The sequence below is a fragment of the Psittacula echo genome, assembly GCF_963264785.1.
Source record: "Psittacula echo genome assembly, chromosome: 9".
NCBI classification, from domain to species: domain Eukaryota; kingdom Metazoa; phylum Chordata; class Aves; order Psittaciformes; family Psittacidae; genus Psittacula; species Psittacula echo.
The window spans coordinates 2,176,543-2,196,937 of NC_137745.1; the positions used below are offsets into that span (position 1 = coordinate 2,176,543).

The 20,395-nt window shown below is 38.7% G+C and overlaps 1 protein-coding gene across 1 annotated transcript in view; it reads left to right on the forward strand.

Annotated features, from left to right (window-relative positions):
• The window catches only part of ATXN7 (ataxin 7), an 87,973-nt gene that overhangs the window by 2,563 nt on the left and 65,015 nt on the right, over positions 1-20,395 (forward strand). The window contains exon 2 of the mRNA XM_080625467.1: positions 13,035-13,127. The gene's annotated coding sequence lies outside the window, so the exon portion shown is untranslated. The remainder of the gene's footprint in view (positions 1-13,034; positions 13,128-20,395) is intronic.

The window sequence follows — 20,395 nt, forward strand, 5'->3', positions numbered from 1 at the left end:
ACTGAGTAGCATTGAACCTTCTTAGGACATCAGTATTGGCGAGTCATGCAGTAATGTCTTGCACAGGGTATAGCACCCTGCTCTGTGCCAGCTCTTTAGGAATAAGTACCTGTGTTTGCAGGCTTACAACCAAGCTAAATGTGATGTCGTTTCCCCTCTTCCCTTGAATTCCTTTATGCGTGCCATATGGTAAGACCCTGAAGCAGCTTATACATAATAATTTGTTGCACACCTGTCCTTGTCAAAAGTGTTAAATGATCCTCTGTAACATTTCCAGGTGACTCTGGATATGGGAAGTATAAGCTAGGTAAGTTTAGTACTGCAAGATGTTACACGTGTGTGGAACTGTCTCAGATTTTTCATTACTACCCTTTCTATTTTGCTGAAAAAAATGGCTTTTAAGTACACCTTTTTATTGAGGAAATCTGTTACTGTTGGAGTTTTCTTTCCTAAAAAGTAAATAATCTATGGAAGTCAAAGTTTAAAGTGACTTTATACCTCCTCCCTTTTTCTTTAACTCCGTATATAAGGGTTTTTTCCTTACTGTAGCAAAAGTTAAAAGAGAAGAAGCTTTTTATAGTATTCCAGGCTCTAATGAGCTATGATTTTAGAGCTGAGAAAACAGCTTTAACTATTGATGAGGTGGATTTCAAATATTTTTCCTAAGCCTCCCTAATAATTTATGAGGTGGTTTTAGATTCCAGGTTTTCTTCGTGTTGAATAACTTCTAAATCAGACTGGTGTGTGGCACTAAATCTTACAGAGATCTAAGTATAGTAGGTCAGAAACTACAAGGTATTTTTATCCAGTCCAACCTATATTCTTGTCAGAAAGCCATACCAAATCTATTTAGCGAGACCTATTTTCTGTAAGCCTATGTTTAGTGTTTCTTTTTACCACCATCATTTATTTCTTTGATTGTATACCATGATTTTGGGCAAGACTAAATCAAGCTCGTGTCTCCCTGTTGACCTGTTTTAAGTCATGTTGGAGTGTTGGGTTTTCTTTACAGCCTTCTTTAGCCTCACTTACTGAAAACTAACATCAGTGTTTCAAGAGCTTGTCATCTTATCCTGTAAAAATTCTTAAGACACTTGTGGTCTGGTTCTGCAGATTTTAAAACACTCACTTTTGGCAGATAAACCTGAAATATTTCAATTGAGTGATAGAGGCAAAAAAGTCGTAGGGTTTCTATTTTACTTTTAGACACTCAGCCATGTGGTTCTTAGCCTTGTAAAAAGCTTTCCTAACATGGACCCTTGTGTTTCTGCAGAGCTAGCACATTTTCATAGAATTACAACATAACGAGAGGAGGGAGAGTGCAAATACTTGTTGTGACTGTAGTGACAAGAGCGATAATTTAAAAATGCAACATTTTATTATGGGAACAGTAATCAATTTTTCTGTCTACTGCCTGTGTTACCAAGGCTGATTAAATGGACTGTTAATACCGTACTTTAGAAAGCAGATAGTAATAGCACCACAAGTTGTGGGCTACAGGGTTGTGTTTGTATCTTGTTTTTTGCTTTGTAACTGAAATAAGCCTGTAAAATTCCAGCATTTTTCAAAGGAGCACTTTGTAAAATGCAAGTCCTGGAAATATTTTGTTTATTGGAAGGACATTTCATTACTACTTTTCTCATGAAGGGAGACAAAAGCTTATCTTAGTCTTAAAAAATAGTGCTGCATGGACCTTTTAGATAATTCTTCCTAAGTAAGGGCTCTGTCTCTTGGTTAATCTCCATTTTAGAGGTGGCATTCTGATGTTGACCTTTTCCAACTATCTTCACAGGAATTATGCAACAGCTTTCTACATTTCATACCCGGATCCTACTAAATATTTATGAAGCTTGAAGATCAATTATTGTACATTTTGTCACTAATTTACTAAAGCTTGTCAAACTGAAGGTGAAACTATAGGATACTGGAAATTTAGGTACTCAGTATAGAAAACTGAGCTTACAGGTTGGTGAGGTGTGCCCAGCAAATGGAAGCGTGACTTGCATCTGTGTCAAGCGGTACTTTAATTTAACCAGACGTTTGAAATGGCACACTGGGTTATGATAGATATTGCCGGTGGCTTGGTAGGTTTCCACTTGGCAAGAAAGTCTAGGTGTTTTAGCAGGTATCTCATGAAACTGCTGCAAGACAGATTAGCTGGTCAGATAGTTCTTCTAAGATGGTTAACACCGTAGGCTGCAGCTGCCTCTGCAGTGCCTTGGAGATCCCACACAGTGTCTGTATGCTGGGATTGAAAATGACTGTCAGGTAATTTTAGTCTGTGTTTTTGTGTGTTTTGTGAGGAAGCAGCCCTTTATCCTTTCGGAATGTTTTTTGGCAGCATTAGTCAGTTATCTAGTAGCCTCCTAGTTTGTTGGCAGGATGTTTTCCATGTGGCTTTATTTGATTTTTCTAATGAAAAAAAAGAGCATGTTTTTCTTTTTCCTTCCTCAATCCTTCCATTTATGGGTTTGGAGCATTTACATTGTGCCCTGAAGATCATCAGTGGTGTGCCAGAGTTTTCAGAGGAAGAGGTGGATGTTGAATGAGGTTTTAATACCGACGAAGAAGAAGAATTCGTCTGTGTTGGCATCAGGCCAGATGGTAAATGTTTGTACTTAACTGTGGCTCCAAACATTGGACAAACAATAAGAGAGTTGTGAATATCATATTTACTTGTATCATGTCTAAATAAATAGCTGTTAGTGCTACTGAGGAAACCGTGCACACAGATTACAAGGGAAAACAGGCATTTCCTCCTTTGGAAAGCAGCTCCTGCTCGACTTCAGAGTGGTGTTTTCTGAGTCACGTGGCCAGATGCTTTGCCTTGGCTAAGAAAGCTGAATCAGAGCTATTGCGCAGCCTCTCAGCCAGCTTTTCAAAGTTTAATACAAGTTGGTTGGTTCGGTTTGTTTTGTTCTATTATTTTTGTTAAAAAGCAATCCAAATCTGTAAAAGAAGATGTAGAAATCTGACAAGGCTTTGAGCTTGACTGTGTCTTGGAGAGACGTTGAAAGAAACACTTCCGTCTCAGCAGATAAAGGAAGAAAGTATCAGTTCTATAAACTCATTTCTTGTTTTAGATTTGGTTTATATTTTGCTTTGGGTTATTTTGTGGTTGCTTTTTGTTTCATAGAGTAACTGTCAGTGGGTAGTGTTTAAGCATGGCTACCATTTACATTTCCAACAAAACATGGTACGCTGAAGCATGTTCTCATCCCCTGATTTGTGAGTGAGTTACAAGCCTGAGCAGTGAAACAGAAGTAACTGAAGGCATGGTCGCGTGCTTTTAGATGCCTGCTCAGGTTTAGGTTTTAGCATGTCATATGTTGAATGAAAACAGTGAACTTCGTTTCTGACTGTTGTTACGAGAAGGTAACTTGTCTTTTCCAGCAGAGACTCACAGATCCAGGTTATGGCGTTTCCTTACCTTTCTCAAGCTAATTGTACCAAAGGGAAGGCTGAAGCCACTGGGGTCATGTTTCCAGGAAGGTGGACGGGGGCAAATGCTTTAGTATTTGCTGATGTTTCATTAAAATTATACCCACCAGAGCAGCTTGAGGGAGATGATGAATCTGCACGTTTTCTATGCAGTAGCCGAAGTAGGAATGTGCTTAAATCCTGCCTCTATCCAGGGCTAAGCACCTTTCTCTAGGGAGCATTTTGGATTCACGCTCTCTTGAAATTAGGATCATAAGCCCTTTCTTTCAAAAAGAGAGCAAAGGTCAGTCTTTGCTTTCAAAACCCAGGAGGTGGCAATGGTTCTGGTTCCCCTTTCATCATTAGCAGAGCTGTTATCCGCTACACTGCTCACCACATGTGTGGGAGACTTTAACCCAGCTATCCTCCTTCCTGAGGGGATTAATGCCCATAATTCTTTCCATCAGAGTAAATTTTGTAATCACCAGGCTGTTGATTAGTGTTAGGTGGTGTTGCTGTCAGAAAGACAAGCTGAACACCACAGCATAGCCCAAGACAGGAGGTGTTAGATGGCTGGGGACTAAGGTGTTTAGGGAAATAATCCATAAAAGCAAACTAGAAGTGCAAAAGAACAAAGGATAATTTTTGCATTGCAGATCAGATTCTGTTCAAAGATGTACGAGTGTCTTCCTGGTGATTTCCAAATTTTATTTGCAAGCAGGGATAGAATTTGGACTTGAAAAGTAGAGGGAAACAAACAAAAAAAAGAGGAATAAAATAATCTGCTTCATGAACTGTTTTGGTGAGTTGCAAAATGTAAATAGAAAAATTAATGCCAAACAGTGGGAAAAAGAGAAATTTAACACAGAATGCGTCATGTATAAAGTGAGTGTATATACCTATTTAGGTATACATGTACATTTTCAGTTGAGGTACAAAAGTGGTTATGTGTGCCCAAAACATTAAGCCCAAAATGTTCTTTGAAAACCACCAGAAGTTCTTTTTGGGTGTCTGTGTTTTGCCTTTATTTTAATATAAATTTAAATATTGATTATACAGGGAGAGAATTGAACTAATAAAGGAGGCAAGGCAGATAAATTGGATTTTATAACCTACATGAATAAAGATTGGCTTGTGAGAGATGAGAGTAAAACAAAGCCATGCTAATAATAACTACAAGTGTGCACCTGTGATTTTGTAGTTCATTATATTTTCACTTCAGTTTCATTCCAGTGTCACTTTGGCAGTTATGGTTTGGGGTTTTGGTGGGTTTCTTTCATTTTTGAGATCTGCTTGTGGTTTTTGGTGTGTGTGTGTAAAATTAGGATGGTGTTGGAACAGTATCCTGAAATAAAATTGTGTGCATGTATATTAAAATAAAACAGATGAGCTTTCTTTTTCTTTATGTCATGAATTTGAAATTTGATTTTCAAAGTACCTAAATTGCACTTAAGCTGCAGCTACTTTGCCCAGGTTTGGAATCGGAGGTTATTTACAGTCAGGTTTTCTGATAAAGCTTTTGTTTCCTGCTGTTACGTGAAAGCCTTTCACGGCCAGGAGCAACTGACTGTAACTGTAGTTTATGTCATCAAACAAATGGAAGGAAATAGCTCAAGAGCTGCTGTTTTCACATGTTTATGTTAAAGAAGCCCATCGTGGTCTGCAGGCTGCTAAAGGGATTTTGAACTTTACTAGTCTTCTCCAATGTTGGCATAGACCTGTAATATGATAATAATACAGGTAATAAGTTTCCTAATGACTGGATTGTTCTTATCAAATCTTCATTTGTCATTGCCTTTCTACAGAGTCTGTTCCCCATCATGTCTTTCTAGGATTGTCCTACTAAATTTAGCACAGAGAGTTACAACTCTTAAGAGAGCCATATTGCAACCTAGGTTTTCTTATCTTTCTGCTAGGATCAGTGAGTGTAATTGCTGTTCTGTGTCTTTTTTATGGTGGTGGTTCTCTTTGTTGCTCTTCTGTGGCAATGGATGCTATAAGAACGTGCTGCTCCCTTGAAGAGGCCTCTTAAAGTTACTCAACAGTATAGTCGTCTTTAAATAAGGAATTGTTCTCTGCTGGCTTCTGTGCCCGTGGTGTCTTCTAAGCAGCTGCAGTACTGTCATTTCTTGGGGAGAAGTAGGTAACAGGTAGCTCTAGCACAAGACAGCTTCTAGTAGGTATAGGTATGGTACAGGACTGTTGTTGTCATTGAGAAATATATTACAGTAATTCCCATCAAAATGTGCATTTATTTTGACAAAGCTATAGAAATAGGAAATGCTACCTTAACTATGTGTCACTGTGCTTGAAGAAGAATGATTTCTGCTAATCCAGTTGTCAGCAGGGCCCAGACTTCTTTAGGCTGCATTATCCTTTCTGATGAGAAAGGAGAGAAGAGTCGTTGGAAATTCCATGATCTCTTTTGCCAAAAATCATCTGATGTCAAGTGGAAGATCTTCCCAGGCAAGTGTCTGCATCAAGAGGCATGCTGAGGCTGTGATACAGTTGTCTGTTGTTATCAGAGTTTAAAGCTCAAGAGTAAAACTTGCTTTAGAAATACAAATACTTCAAAAATAGGAAATGTAACTATTGAGAGTTTATGGTGACATTTTGTTCTCAGTTTTTTAGCATGTTTCTCAGCAAACAGGCTAAAACACAGGATTTACTTGAAAAGCAATGTGGTGCTATGTTAACAAATAGTTTCCCCACATGTATTACTGAAGTGTTTATAACAAAATGCAATTACAGTGTCCAGAGAAAAGCAAGGAGACATGGGCCGAGTGCTTGGTAAGAAGAGAAACCCGAATAAGTTATTTCTTTAAGCTAGTTATAACTTTATAGAATGGGAGATTTTTGAGTTTTATTGAATGGGCTTGACGTTTCTTTCGTACCTCTCACATCTTAACCACTACCATGGTCCGTGTGAGGCGTTGTGCTCTGACTGTAGATGGCAGTCACTGGTAGGCAGAGGGAAGAGCTGGTCTGCGTTGCTGGACTTGCACCCTACAGGTGTCTGCACCGGATGGCTTCTCTTGCTGGGATTTGTATTGTGTTGGACAGCAATAAAAGTATCACCTCAGCTTCTCGCTCTTCCCTGCTGCAACAGAGGTACTGCAAAGACAAAAACAAAGGGTGAAATATAAAGGGAACTGAGAAAATGTTGCAGTGAAACATTTACAAGACAGCTTCAGTAATGCTGAGGATAGCGAAGAGATTTCTTTTATATCAGCAAGACTCTTGTCCTAGATTAACAGAGCTAAATTTGTTTATAATGGAAAAAATAGCAGTTTTCCACTAAATTTTGTTTCAAAGAGTAAAACAGATTGACCAAGGTGCAGCCAGGGATATAGCAGGAGTGAAGGAATGTGTGACTGCAATCTCGTTTAATCGAGTGACGATTTCCTCACAGTCTCATGGGCACGTGTTGCTGGAGAAATAGTTCTCTTTTTGCTTAAGACCTTGTATCTTCCCCCACCCCTTTTCCCCCATTCTCCCTTTGCAGTGTCCAGCCTCCCTTAATTTCCAAACTCCATCCCATCACTTTACAGGTAATTCCTTTCCTTCATACCTGTTTGCCATCTGTTTCTGGACTCTCCACTCTGTCTCTTTAAAGCAGGATGGGCTTGAAGTGTTTCCTCTCCCTGTCTTTGTACAGGTGCTGTTTGCCTTCCTAACTCACCGCTATTGAGCAGTTTGATATAACGTTGCAGATAGAAAAGGCAGCTGTGCTGTAGCATATGAACAACAGTTTCTCAGCACTTACTGTTTTAGGATGATTTCACTTAATCAGATGAATACTGCTTGATAAGAAAGCTATTGTTATTATAAATGCAGTTAAACCCCAGGAATGAATCTATACATGTGATTTTATTGATGTCTGGTTTTATTGATCTCTGGTTTGCAACGACATGGTTGCAAACGCAGTGCCAAGTTACAGTCTTGTTTACATGTGTGCAAATCCCAAGAAACTCTTTGGAAAGCGCTGGAGTCATTCTGGATTTCCAGAGGGCTACTTCAGATGAAGTTTTTGCCTTCAGTTTCAATGAAAAGAAAAGGATTTATATTGTGTATTGTATCAACTACCAATATCAGTAAAGGGACTGTGATCCTGTTAAGTGCTTTGCAGATACTCTGCAGGATATTTTTTGCACTAAAAGATTAAGTGAAAATGGGAAGATCTTAATTTTTGCTTAATACAATCCTAGCAACAAGCTTTTCGTTTCTTAATGTACTAGTTTAACTGTGAAAAACTACTGATGTTTGAAAGGAAAGGTGCTTTAGTTGCAGAAGAATAAAAAAAGCAACCAAAGATTTAATTAGATCTTTAATTTTTATGTGTTTATGATGAAAAATACCATTGGCTTTTTCTGCCAGTTTACAGTTCACTGTCAAGTGCATTGCCGGAGCCAGTTTGAGAAGTGTGGACTATCGTTTGTGAGGGAAAGCAGTAATTTAACACAGCTTTCAGTATGAAGCTCATGTCAGAAAGACAAGATAGAGATAATTCTGGTGTTAAGTCAAAATTATATATTAGGCTGACAGGTATCACCGTCCCTAATAGATTGCACAGTACAGAGATACGAGGAGTGATGCTTTCTATTCCCAACCCTGCCTTGAGCCTGGGAGGTAACTGTGGGCAAATCACTCCTCCTGCCTCAATTTCTCTGTCTGTAAAAAGTATGATGACGATGTAGACGATTTTATGTTTCCTTTTGAGCTCTAAAGGGAATACGTAGCAATGAAGTTGTAGGAACATGCTGGGAAATAAAAGATAGTAAAATAAACATCTGTATTACAGGTGGCTTTGTCCTGGCAACTTACGATAAAATTATTGATTCCACTGTTCTTTCCCATTGAGGGTATTGCTATGGACTTATTCACAGGATTGTAGAAAGAAAAAAAATTGCTATTTCTTATGCTAACCTATCTTTGAGCTTCTCATTCAGAATTTATAATCAGGTTATTCTGCTTTTATTCTGCCCATTACCATCCGCATGAGGGACAGTTAAAGCTGTAGTTAATGGAGGATAAGGACAGCAAAGGTCTGTCTGTCTTTCTTGTCTCTATCTCCTCCCTTTCTATCTCTCTGTCTCTCTTTGGCCGTTGAAAATGTAGGTCATATTGCATCACCATAAAATGGAACAGTCAGAAAGGTGCTGGAAAAATGCTGACATCCTTAGCCTGGGGTGCATGCCAGTGTCCTTTGTTTACATTGAGAATAGTGTTGTACCTGTGTAAGAACCAGCATCTCTGCTAAGGTTAGTGCTATGGTACCTAAATTATGAGTCAGATTTTAAGATGACTTTCATCTGCCTGCAGTAATTTAAAATTAGACAGATAAAATGCAACCACTCATAATAATGATATACACGAGGAGCTAATTTGAAATCTTTAATCTGCAATAACTGTGACAGGGTAGTTTGAATAATATTACCTTTAACAGAGCAGCTCAGTAATAAATTTTGCAAATCAGGGTAATCATGTACTCTGCATTGTCTTGATTAGCTGTGCCTTTCTCTCCTGAAAAGTAGATTTATATTGTATGTTTGTGTATTCTTTTAAACATTACTGTGTTGCTTCATACACCCTTTTAAATTAGCCAAACAGAATTTTATTCATTTAAAAAAGGGGAAAATCATGTCCAGTGTTCTGTTGCTTGCTACCAGACTGTTATTGTTTGTGTTTCTGATGTAATACAAGTTATAATTGGTATGAAATACTGCTGTGGCATAAAGTGCAGAACATGTGTTTTTCTTCTCTACAGATGTATATAAATACCATGTTTAAAGAAATGTATAAATATAATTTCAACTGTCCTTATTTATCTTAGTTTGGTGCAGTAAGCTAACGTGTTTTATGGATTGGACTTTCAAATGGTGATATAAATCATACTGCAAGGTGCAGGTGTTTTGAATTATATGACAAGTTACTTCCTTATAGAATATCTTTCATTATTTCTGAAACCAAATCTTTCTGTTCTGTGCTCTGTGTGGTTGTAGAGTTGAAGTTGTAATGTGCAGAGGCTTCTTATGACTTTGTTAATGTTGCTGCTAAAAAGGTTTCTACGTTAAAAAAGAAAATGTTGGAAGATAAAACTAAAGTTAGTGATAATGTGATTTGTTGAGGAAAATAATGAATGCAAGTCTTTTTCTGTTGCCATTAGACAAAGGAAGAGGACAGGAGTCAGAGTTAAGACCTCTCACGTGCACTTTGCTGTGCACAATTATATTACAATCTTTATCGATTTATTTAGAATTATACAAAAGGTTATGTGGTAACAAAGATATTACTGAGGTTTGGCCCTTCTCATTGTGAAGATACCTGTGCATACTTGAAATAGTTTCAGAATAACTTGTATCATATTTTGCACTGAATATTCTGTTGCATTTGTGTTTCAGAGAAATATTTTATACTGGTATACATAGGAACTAAATGAAATCTTGAGATGCTGCAATTTTGCTATTGTATTTACCAAAGTTTGGTACCTAATCCCTATTGGAAGAGTGTAGCTGGTGCTAATTTTTTAGTCTGTGAAGATGTAATGAATTTTGTCTCCCAAAGGGAATTGGAGGGACAGTTAGGTGCCTACTGTTCTTTCACCATCTCTGACCCTCTGAGATTGTGTAGTAGCCTGAGAGTTGCTCTGATTTACCCCTGAGCTATTAGCTAGCTCCAAGAGCAGCCTCCAGCCTTTTGCTGACCAGCTCCTGTTCTTTCCAGACACACCTCCTCTGCCCATTTTTCCAAGGGAAAGAATAAGACATTGTTAAATTATCCCCATAATTATAACATGTCTAAATGAAGCCCAGTATTGAGGTGATTATACCTGTGTAAATGGTATTATACCTATATAATGGCTTCTATAAATGTAGACATTGTACTTTATCTTAAATTTGGATATTTAGTAGATAACAAAGGAGAAATGTTCCTAAAGTCAGGGACATTCTTTGATGCATATTTCTGACAGCTCAAAAGATGAAAGAGTTAAAGGAGTTTGTGTAGCTGAGGCATTAGTTTTGAACTTTCAGAAGTTCAGGATGCTTTATCATATATACTTACATGAAAATTGTAATTGCAGATCAACTGATTAAAATAAAGGAAATGTAAATGTGTTTCTCCTTAAATGGATAATACACATTAGTCACTGTAACTGTGCCTTTATTGTATACATCTGTGTAGATGCAGTTTTGACTGCGATACAGCTTTTGCTCTGCCAGACTGTGGTTTCCTATGTGGCATATCAGTATCTCCTCAAAGTATTAAAGAGCAATTGCAACCAAGTTTCTCTGATAGGCAGGCATTGAGAGTGGCATCATGCTTAGTCTGCTTCACTGGTTTAAAAATGCATGCGGTATGCAGGCCTTCTTCCATTTTCTTTGATTGCTGCTTTGGCTGCTGTTGTCATCTTTCCCTCCTCCGACCAGCTCTGCCTTTCCCAAGGGACCAAAGCTTAGAGAGCTCCTCTTGCATTGTTCTCAGTTATCCCATCTCTTCCCTGCATTACTCTCTGCCGACAGTTGTGGTTGTAATTGACCTGCTGTAAATTCTCAACAAGAATCATTCCTGCTCTTTACCACCCATTATCCAGAGAAAAAGTCCTCTTTCGAGGCTCATTAAGCTGTCACTTTACTCTTTTGAAACTTACTCTCTAAACTTCCTTCAAACTCAACTCCAGATGTAATCCCTACAGCAAAATTCACAGGTGGTGACATAGTATGCTCTGATCTCTTGTACATAGGAATAAAATTCTTGCTGATCCATCCTTCATCCTCATCTGGTCCATTTTTTTACGTTTACTTGCTACCCTATTTCTAGATCTTTAAGTCTTTCGAGGTCTTCTGTTTTATAGGTAGTTTTTGTTTTCATTGTTACATGAAGCGATGGAACCTACCTTTGATGTAACAAATAACATTTATGTCAGGATAGAAAAGCGCTTCGCATGCAGAACTCTCATATCCCCTGAAGAAATTGGGGAAGAGATAAAGGGGTGAGTTATTTCCGCTGCAGGGAAGTCATATGCTTGAAGGGATTGGGACTTTAAGGCTAAGCACTGAATGATCTTTGGTGAAGGGTTTGATGCCTATGAAGTAAGAGTCTCCTGTCCAAAACAAACTAAGGAGAAAATGGATATTTGGCAAACACTTTGGCATTGCCTTTCCAAGTGAGCAACAGCAAGAGTGAAGAGAAAGTTTTATACTGTAGTATTCAACGAGATTGGTGTGTGTAACAAGGAAATACAGTGTTTTCTGAGACTTCTACTAGTGTAGAAATATGTTAACCATGAGTTTTAATGTATAAATTTATTGCTTGATTCTGCATAAAACAGAACATATCTGCAGAGAAAACAGAGGAAATAATCCTGCTCTCAGGTGTTGTCCGCTGAAGACAAGAAAGTTTTGGATCTTATGGAGTAACTGGAATATAATTAATCTCAGATGTGCTTCTTAGGTTTAGGTATGTCACTGAGAAGAGTAAAGCTCAGAAATAGTTGATATATCTGTAGGTGATCTCAGGGAAGATAGTGTCAGCTGCTAAGCTGCAGTTTAAAAGAAAAGGAAAAAAAGAGGGGAGGTTGTTTATCCTCGATGCATAAGAAGAATTTGAAGCCATGAACCCAGTTTGTAGACAGCTTCCCAGAGGAGCAGCAGAAGGCAGGAACAGGCTCACTCTGCACCTTCCACTGGGGCAGAGGCTGCAGCCTGTGGGGCGGCTTCCATGCCCTCTTGGACTGCATTCCTCTCATCTGGACTTTAATCCTTGGGGAGGAAAAAAGTAGTTTTCTCTGAAGTGTTATCTGGTCCCAGCGCTAGATTGGGTTATTTCTATCTATCTGCATGACTTTTTAGTAGATGCAAAAAACAATCACCAGATTGATTTTTGTAAGTGCTTTGAAATTAGTTATTTGATCTTTCACATAACCTGTGCACAAGGATGGTTGGAAATTTCTTAATGTTTTAACAGGGCTTTGGTTTATGCTCAGCCAGAGCAAACTAGGCTTACATTTGGTTCTTCTATAAGTTTATAAGCATTGAATGAAAGGATTTTGATTGTGATGATGAAAGTTCTTCTGGTGGGAAGGACAACCTCAACCTATACATCTCTCAAGCTTTGTGAAATCCTTCCTCAGCAATGCAGTTCTAGTCACTGAGGACTGTTACATGAGGGATCATTTTTAGCTAGCTGCGTTCTATGACATGGTGGTAAAAATGTCAATGACTCTGTACCGAGAGCCCCTGTTGTCAGATCGTGCTGTATTCTAGCAAAATCCTGGGTAGAAAATCCAGCCTATCGTGTAACCAGCTTGTGGTGCAGACACAACTGCCTGCTTGGAAGTCTGGTCAGTAATAGTCGATGTAAGTGCAGTAACTGGGCTGAAGATTGAGATTTCATCCAATGCATACCTTTCTGGTAATGTCAGGCTGCCATTTAGAGAGCTGCTCTGTACATAAGAGTGCATAACAGCTCCCTGCTTACCTTTGAAATCCATTGCAGAAACTGAATTTGTACAATTGATGAAATGCTTCGTAGTAGTTTTTAAATAGATACAGTTGTAGTTACGAAATGGAGGTAAGGTTTCAAATGTCTTAGTGCTTTTTTTTGTTTTCTTTCAGAATTAATCAGGTACAAGTTAGAAACAGCTTCCAAAATCTGAACAGATGAAGATCAATTGATAAATCAAGCCAGCGATTCACCATACTTTCAAGGTACTGTGACATGCTTAGCCAAATATTTTCCTTAAGCATAATATTCACATACTTTAGATGTGAGAAGTGCAGGGAACAGGATATTAGCAGGATTGCAAAGCAAGTCTGAAGTGTTACCAGATGCAGTGGGGAGACTTTTATTTTAAATGCAGGTGTTTAATATATGTTTCAGTGGGAAATTCAGCGACCTTACAATCAACCTAAAGGGAGTTCAGTGCATGGAACAGCCAGACTTAGATAAAGTAAGTTGGATTGTTTCTCTCAGTCATTTACACGAAGTCAGTTGGAGAAGTAAAATGTGGCAGACAGGCAATATTTTCAATGTATTTATTATATTTTAGAAGAAATAAGCTGCATTTTCTGAATAATTATTTTTTCCTATTTCCAAGTTTCCATGATAATTTTAGGCATTTAAAGGCTGTTAGGCTCTGGTATACACTATAATCTACCAGGTGCATCAGTTTTATTATCTTACAAGTTCAGAAAGTAGGACTGTAAACTAAGACTGTACAGTTGCCTGATGCAGTGGGGTTGTTCTCTATAAGTAGCATTCTTGGCAGGATGTTAGGAAAAAGAGAAAACTACTGTAATAAATTGAAATTTTGGTTAAAAAGCTGCTAGTGGTAGAGTGCTTTATCAGGCACTACTAACTCATTGAAACAATATCTGTTTCTTTCTGTATGTTTCCCTTACATTTATCTCTACTCTTTTTCATCACGTAATTTCAGCATTTAACATTTTTTTTTTTGGTTGATTTCATGAAAGAAAAGACTTCACTCTAAGTTTGCATTTTTCTTATGCACAGACTTGAAGAATCCTGTTTGTTACAGCCTGGATAGTATTTTCTGCGGACATAATCTTCTAATAGATCTTAAAATAGGTTGCAGCAGAAAGGGCCATTACACCTAGCATGGAGCTGGTCTGCAGAACTTATTTAAGTGGACGTGTTAACCTGGGTTCAAGAAGAGTGAGGAATGTTTGACATTTATATGTAACATTGGAAGCTGTGGTATATGAAGTTTCTGTAACAAAATGCTTCCCTGGGTTCTCCAGCAGACTGAGAACCCAGAGTGCCTCGGGCTGCAAAAAATGGCATTGTTCTTATCTACTTCCTTGTTCCTTGTCACTAAATAGGGTCACACATCTATCAGGTTTTCATATTATCATAGGAAGGTCTAGATTGGAGGAATCTTCTGGACATCATCTGGTCCAACGTTCTGTTGAAAGCAGGTGGTTATCTGAGGCCAAGTGAAGAAAGTACCTCCATCTTCTCTATAAGTATCTTTTACTTACTGGAAGACTGTGATTACATCGCAGCTGAGCCTTCTCTTTTTTAGGTGAACAAACCCAATTCCTTCAAATTTCTTCATTAAATTTTCCAACCTTCTCATCACATTGTTGGCTTGCTGCTGAGCCCTGTGTATGTTTTTAACATGTTTCTTGAACCTGGCCTAGTCTTCAAGGCTGTCACAGTCTCTTGTACATATGACACTTCCTTTGGGTGTATCCCAGGGAGCTCTGTTTATGACTGCTGCCAGTTTGATTTTGAGCCATTACCACCCTTTGAGCACAGCAGTTTAGCCAGTTTGCCAGCAATTTCACAGTCAACATCCAGGACCTTCCAAACTAACTTTCTCAGCACCCTTGCATGCATCCTGTCAAGTCCAGTAGACCTGTCCCTGTCCAATTTGTATGATGTATTGCTGCTAATTAGCTAAATAGGTGGTCAGTGCAAGGAGCATCAGCAAGCAGCAAGCAATATGTGAGAAGGATGGTATGAAGTTAAATTTCCTTGTGCCAGGGTTTTCAGGATCCTTAATTGATGTTAACCAGCATATTGAACTTCTGAGGGTATGAGGACTGAGGCAGCTTCACATTGTAAGTAGGCATCATTGTGGTCTCAGGAAACTCCTTAGTCCCGAGGGCTGTGCTTAGACCCAGAGTGTTCTGCCTCAATGAATTGCCAAGGAGCTACGTGGACAAGCTGGCAAGAAACCAGGCAGGGTTATGAAACCTTGCGTGGTAGTTAGGTTCCGTTGGAAAATCGTAGGTAGCAAACTGTTCCTAGTGCTTTGATTTCAATAAATGGAAATTCAGCACTAATGTTTTCTTACAATTGACCTGAAGAGCTGTGTATTTTAATCATTCTATTTGTAATATCTTAGTCTCCATGTATAAATGAGAATTTAAAAGTTCATACCCATTTCTGATTCCTCTGATTAAAATGATTCATCTGCATAGTTGGATTGGCAAAATGGTTTTAACATTTCCAAATTCAAAAGGTGATTTCAATACTTTAATGTAAAATTAATAAACATTAGCTTGATTTCCACATATTAACTGGATGAATCTTGTGTAGTTTTACCTATTTCCCTTTAACACTTTAAAACTGTGTCACTACTCAGTGTATTCTCTGTAACATTCTTTTCAAGAATTGACAGTATGTAGTGACATCTATGCAGGGCAATGATCTGTGTTCCTGTATTCCTTACACTCCTTATTCTGTGTTAGATTGCTGTGTCATCAATTCTTGCAGAAATTTGACTTGCATTTAAGGCATATTTGATAGTTAAGAAGGAAATAGTTGCAAAGTTTTGCTAGATACTGTATATCCTATTAGCCCATGGCAATGACATTGACTTATAAATTGGGTGTAAAAATGTTACACTATGTTCAGTATAGTCACTGTGATGCTTGGATAAACATACAGGGGCATCTGTTACCTTGTTATCCTAATGCAGAATTCTTTGCAGATTTACTTACATTTATTGACCTATATTCTCCCATTCTTTCTCCTCAGAAAAGGGTACTTTAAGTCTTCAAATCTTAACAATATTATTTCCCCTGGTACAGGTGGTTTATAAGAGTTACCCACAGTAATTTCATATTCCAGTATTTAAAGTATCTGTATTCCAGCACTTCTGAACATCTTCGACTCCCCCTTTGAAGTATTACTCATCAATGAAATTACACATATCAACCTGAAGCCAGGATCTGGGGGAGAAAGGATAACAGACTGGCATGGTTTGTTGTGTGATTTTTTGTTGTGTGCTGCTCATGATTGTTGTTCTGGGGAATCACAGTCTCGTGTATAGTTATAAAGGGAGAAATTGCTTGATTTCACTGGAGGTGAGGGTGAGCTACAGATTACCATAATGCATTTTTCTTTATGTATTAGTATTTTTCTATAGCAGGGCTTAAATGAAATAGTCTGTTTTGATCGGCAGATAGTTTTCCAAGCTCTGTCTGTTCTGATTTATATGAACTTTTTATGTCTCGCTTCCTCACTTGCCCAATTATATTTTTACACTTCTCATACCAGAGACATACTTTAAAATGCACGGTGTGTACTCCCCATTGCACCGCTGTCAGCAGGAGCTGACAAAGGGTCAGAACTTCAGTGTGTCAGCTACTTGAGTTGTCATTTCGTCCTGAATCTTACCTACCAACAAGTCTTCACTAATAATATTTGTTCTTGGACTTTAAGACCTTCTTGATCATTTCAAACCTTGTGGCTAGAAATAGCTTTTTTGATTTTCTTTAATGCCCCTCAGATCTTTTCCTTGACAGACTTTGTTGTGAATTCACTATTTTTCTTTTGAGTACTGATAAAGCAACACCCTCATAGGTTCTCCCTCCCTCTCCCTTTCAACTTCAGTTCTTGTCTTCTTTCACTTCCATTGTGGAAAACCATCAGTGAATTATATCGTTGTGCTTCTGTTCTTAAGAGTTCAGCTACAGATTCCTCCTTCTCTTTTCATTCCAGTTGGGTGTTAACCGTATCTCAGGACCCATACAGAGGCTGTCTTACAGGTTGTAACTGAGCAGCTGAAGTAGGTGCTCCCTGTTTGAACAGCTTTCCCAGTCCCCCTGGCAAAAGAACGAAACCTGGTGGTACATGTACAGCTTTAAGCAGTTGTTGTATGCAGCTTGTAAGCATACATTCAATCATAATACCACCGTGTACATTATTATTGTTAAATCTATTTAGTGAGGTTTAATACTGTAGGTTTTCCTTTTTTGTATAATTGGTTTCTTCTTCTTGACTCCTTTCTTTCATTTTGCAGGCTGTGTTATATTTTTTGTTTATGCTTTCTTCACCCCATTATTTGGCTGCTTTCTCCACGTCATGCACAGTTTTCTCCTGCTTTCCTGCCTCACATTTCCTTTCCCACTGTCTATCTGACTTAACTGATCCTGTTTCTTCTCTCCATTCTCTGAACACCTGTTCACGTTCACACATATGCGTAGTTCATGGTTATTCACACACTGTCTCAGTCCTGATGCTAATTCTTAGGCTATTTTCGTTCCTCAGCCTAAGCCCTTCAAACTGTAGCATTTCTGGACCCTTTTATGTTCTCTTAAAGGAACACTGGCTTCTAGGCAGTGCTTTTCACACCAGTGTTCTTCCCACTCCTAACCAGATTCATCCAACTTAACTTTGGGTACCTAATGTGCCTAATTTATGTGCATGGTCATCTATGACTACTTCTATGGCCAGCAGGAAGAGAAGGGCTTCTTCAAAAATGCTTTGGACCAGGAGCAACCAAACTAATCCAAAAACTACCCTGACTCTCTGTTGATTGCCCAGGGAGCTTTGGATGAGCATCCTCCTCACGTGGATGTCTCAGATTCGTAATAATCATTTCTGTTAAAAGCCTAGAGTGTGGACATGTGTTTTCAATTCTGATCTCCTACTAACATGATGGATTTTCAGGGGTTTTCCCTAAAATCATCAATGCATCCATGTATAGCACTATGGGAACAATTAAAGAGAATTTAACTTGTGTGCTTAAAACAACCCCAAGTACATATTCAGCCTGGTGAGTTTGTGGGAAAAGAAAATTCTCTCCACTTCCAGGCCATGTAAAATCACATTTTCATCTGCCCTGTTCCTACTCTCTGAGTGATCTGTCTTGTGCATTGAGCTGATGCACTGATGATTCTGCTGCCACTTTCCTCCCTCTGCTGGAATACTGATGTATTCACGACACAGAGGGAAAATACTAGTGGAAGAAGGATTACGGAAGGACAGCCTGAGGCCCAGGCTGCAGAATTAGATCTTGAGTGGGAATACATAGGGAAGAAATAACAAAAGCTATGAAAGAGGGAGGGAGAAAAATGTAACAACCAGTTTGAAAGGGCAAAAAATAAGAGTGAGAAAGGGGATAATCAAAGTTGTATGAAAAAACAGAGGTGTGTGCTTTAACTGCTTGGCACTTTTAAAGCAAGAGGTGCTTTTGATTAACTTAAGGAGTGTCAACCTTAGAAACTGAACAGTTGCTAATGCACTGGTTGGTTAAAGTAGTTGGCTAATTAGTGTGATTCTGCCAAATGAGGCTATTGAACTTTTGTGTGATTTGACATACATCTATATTTAAAGAAAAGAACCATGTGATGTGTGAATGTTAAATTGATAAACCATGGTAAAACCTGATCACTATTAAAAGGTAGATGATGGTGTTCTGTGGCTCTGTCTGGTCACCCATCACTGTATGTGCTTTATGATCTATGCAAACTAAATAATAGGAAAGCCTTTATGAATTTGATGGACACTCGGCTGTATCAAGGACTCTTTTCCAAACTGCAGCTGAGGCAGCTTTCTGTCTGCTTTCTCTAGACTAAAGGGGAGCTGTATGGGTGAAGTTTGTATCGTAAACCAGATTATTTGATACAGAAAATATAGTTCTGTCTGTAACGTGCCTTATCCTATGGCTGGAGTCAGAATTCAGCTATGGATATTGTTAGACTCCATTTGTGGAGCATTTGAAGAGCTAAGCTTGAAGGAAATAATGATATTTTTCTCTTTTTTTTGCCTATCTGGCTTCTACATCGCAAAAAAAGCTCTCCCCAGGAACTGTTTAGCACCTGACTGACATTTTTTCCAGTCATGTTCTGAGCTTTGATTTTAAGTAGCTTTCTGTACTACAAAGCATACAGTTTGATAATTAATCAAGCAATAATGCCCATCATTCATCATTTATCTTTAGATTCTAGTTCCATAAATACCTTCACTCATGCTTAAACTAAGAGGAGGAATTATTTCACTGTTTTGGGAAGCTGCAGTACAGCTAAGAATGTAATTGTCTGAAAGGTCAGGGCTGAGCTCCAGAAGTTGATAGCCTTTGTTAATTAACCCTACTACAGATGTCTGCAGCAGGAGTCATTGTTGCTCTCTTTATCTAAATCTCTTGGTGTTTGCCTTTTATTAAGGAGTTAACTTAGATTTGCAGTGATCAAGACAAGAGAAAAACCTCACCAGCTATTCTGTATTAGATCTACAGTTCTACAAGATGCATTCATTCCGAGTGTGACATAAATTATCAGTTGAGTGGAACACTGAAACTTCTTACAATGACAGTCGATCCCATATGATGATTGTCTGATGAACTCGTATTTGTGCATCTTCTATATGCAAGAATTTGGGAAGAAACTGCTGAAAGAGGGTAGATTTAGATTAGATATAAGGAAGTTCTTTACAGTGAGGGTGGTGAGGCGCTGGCACAGGGTGCCCAGAGAAGCTGTGGCTGTCCCATCTCTATCAGTGTCCAAGGCCAGGTTGGGAACAGGGGCTTGGAGCAACCTGCTGTTGTGGAAGGTGTCCCTGCCCGTGGCAGGGGGTTGGAACTGGATGAGCTTTAAGCCTTCCAACCCAAACCATTCCATGATTCTATGATCTGTAGCTTGTATAGTTCCACACTTTAAAGGAAACCAGTGAAGCTTTTACTAAGCCTGCATGTATACACACCTCTGCAGGACTGGGACCTTGTAGCCTAAACAGATTTATTTACAGCTTTGATTTCTGCTGCCTGGTTTTGCAAATACACATATGGGATCTGTGAGCAGTTTGAGTCCCGTGCTCTCACACTTACTACACATGGGCTGAGGACCTGTAGAGGAAGCAGCAAGTCACTTTTATCTAAGTTTTTACCTAGTTGTTGAGGAAGTTGTGAATGCTCCATCCCTGGCAGTGTTCAAGGCCGGGTTGGATGGAGTCTTGGATGACATGGTTTAGTGTGAGGTGTCCCTGCCCATGGCAGGGGGGTTGGAACTGGATGATCTTAAGGTCCTTTCCAACCCTGACTATTCTATGATTCTGTGATGTTGGCACTGTCGGCAGCATCAAGTGTGGCCAGAAATCTTTGCAAATTTACTTGACGCTGTTACTAGAACTTCTTATTCTATTGAAGAGAAACCCCTGTAATAAATAGGGAGTTAGAATCTATAGTTTAGAAACTATAATAAATAGTTTCTAAACCGTGGTGTTT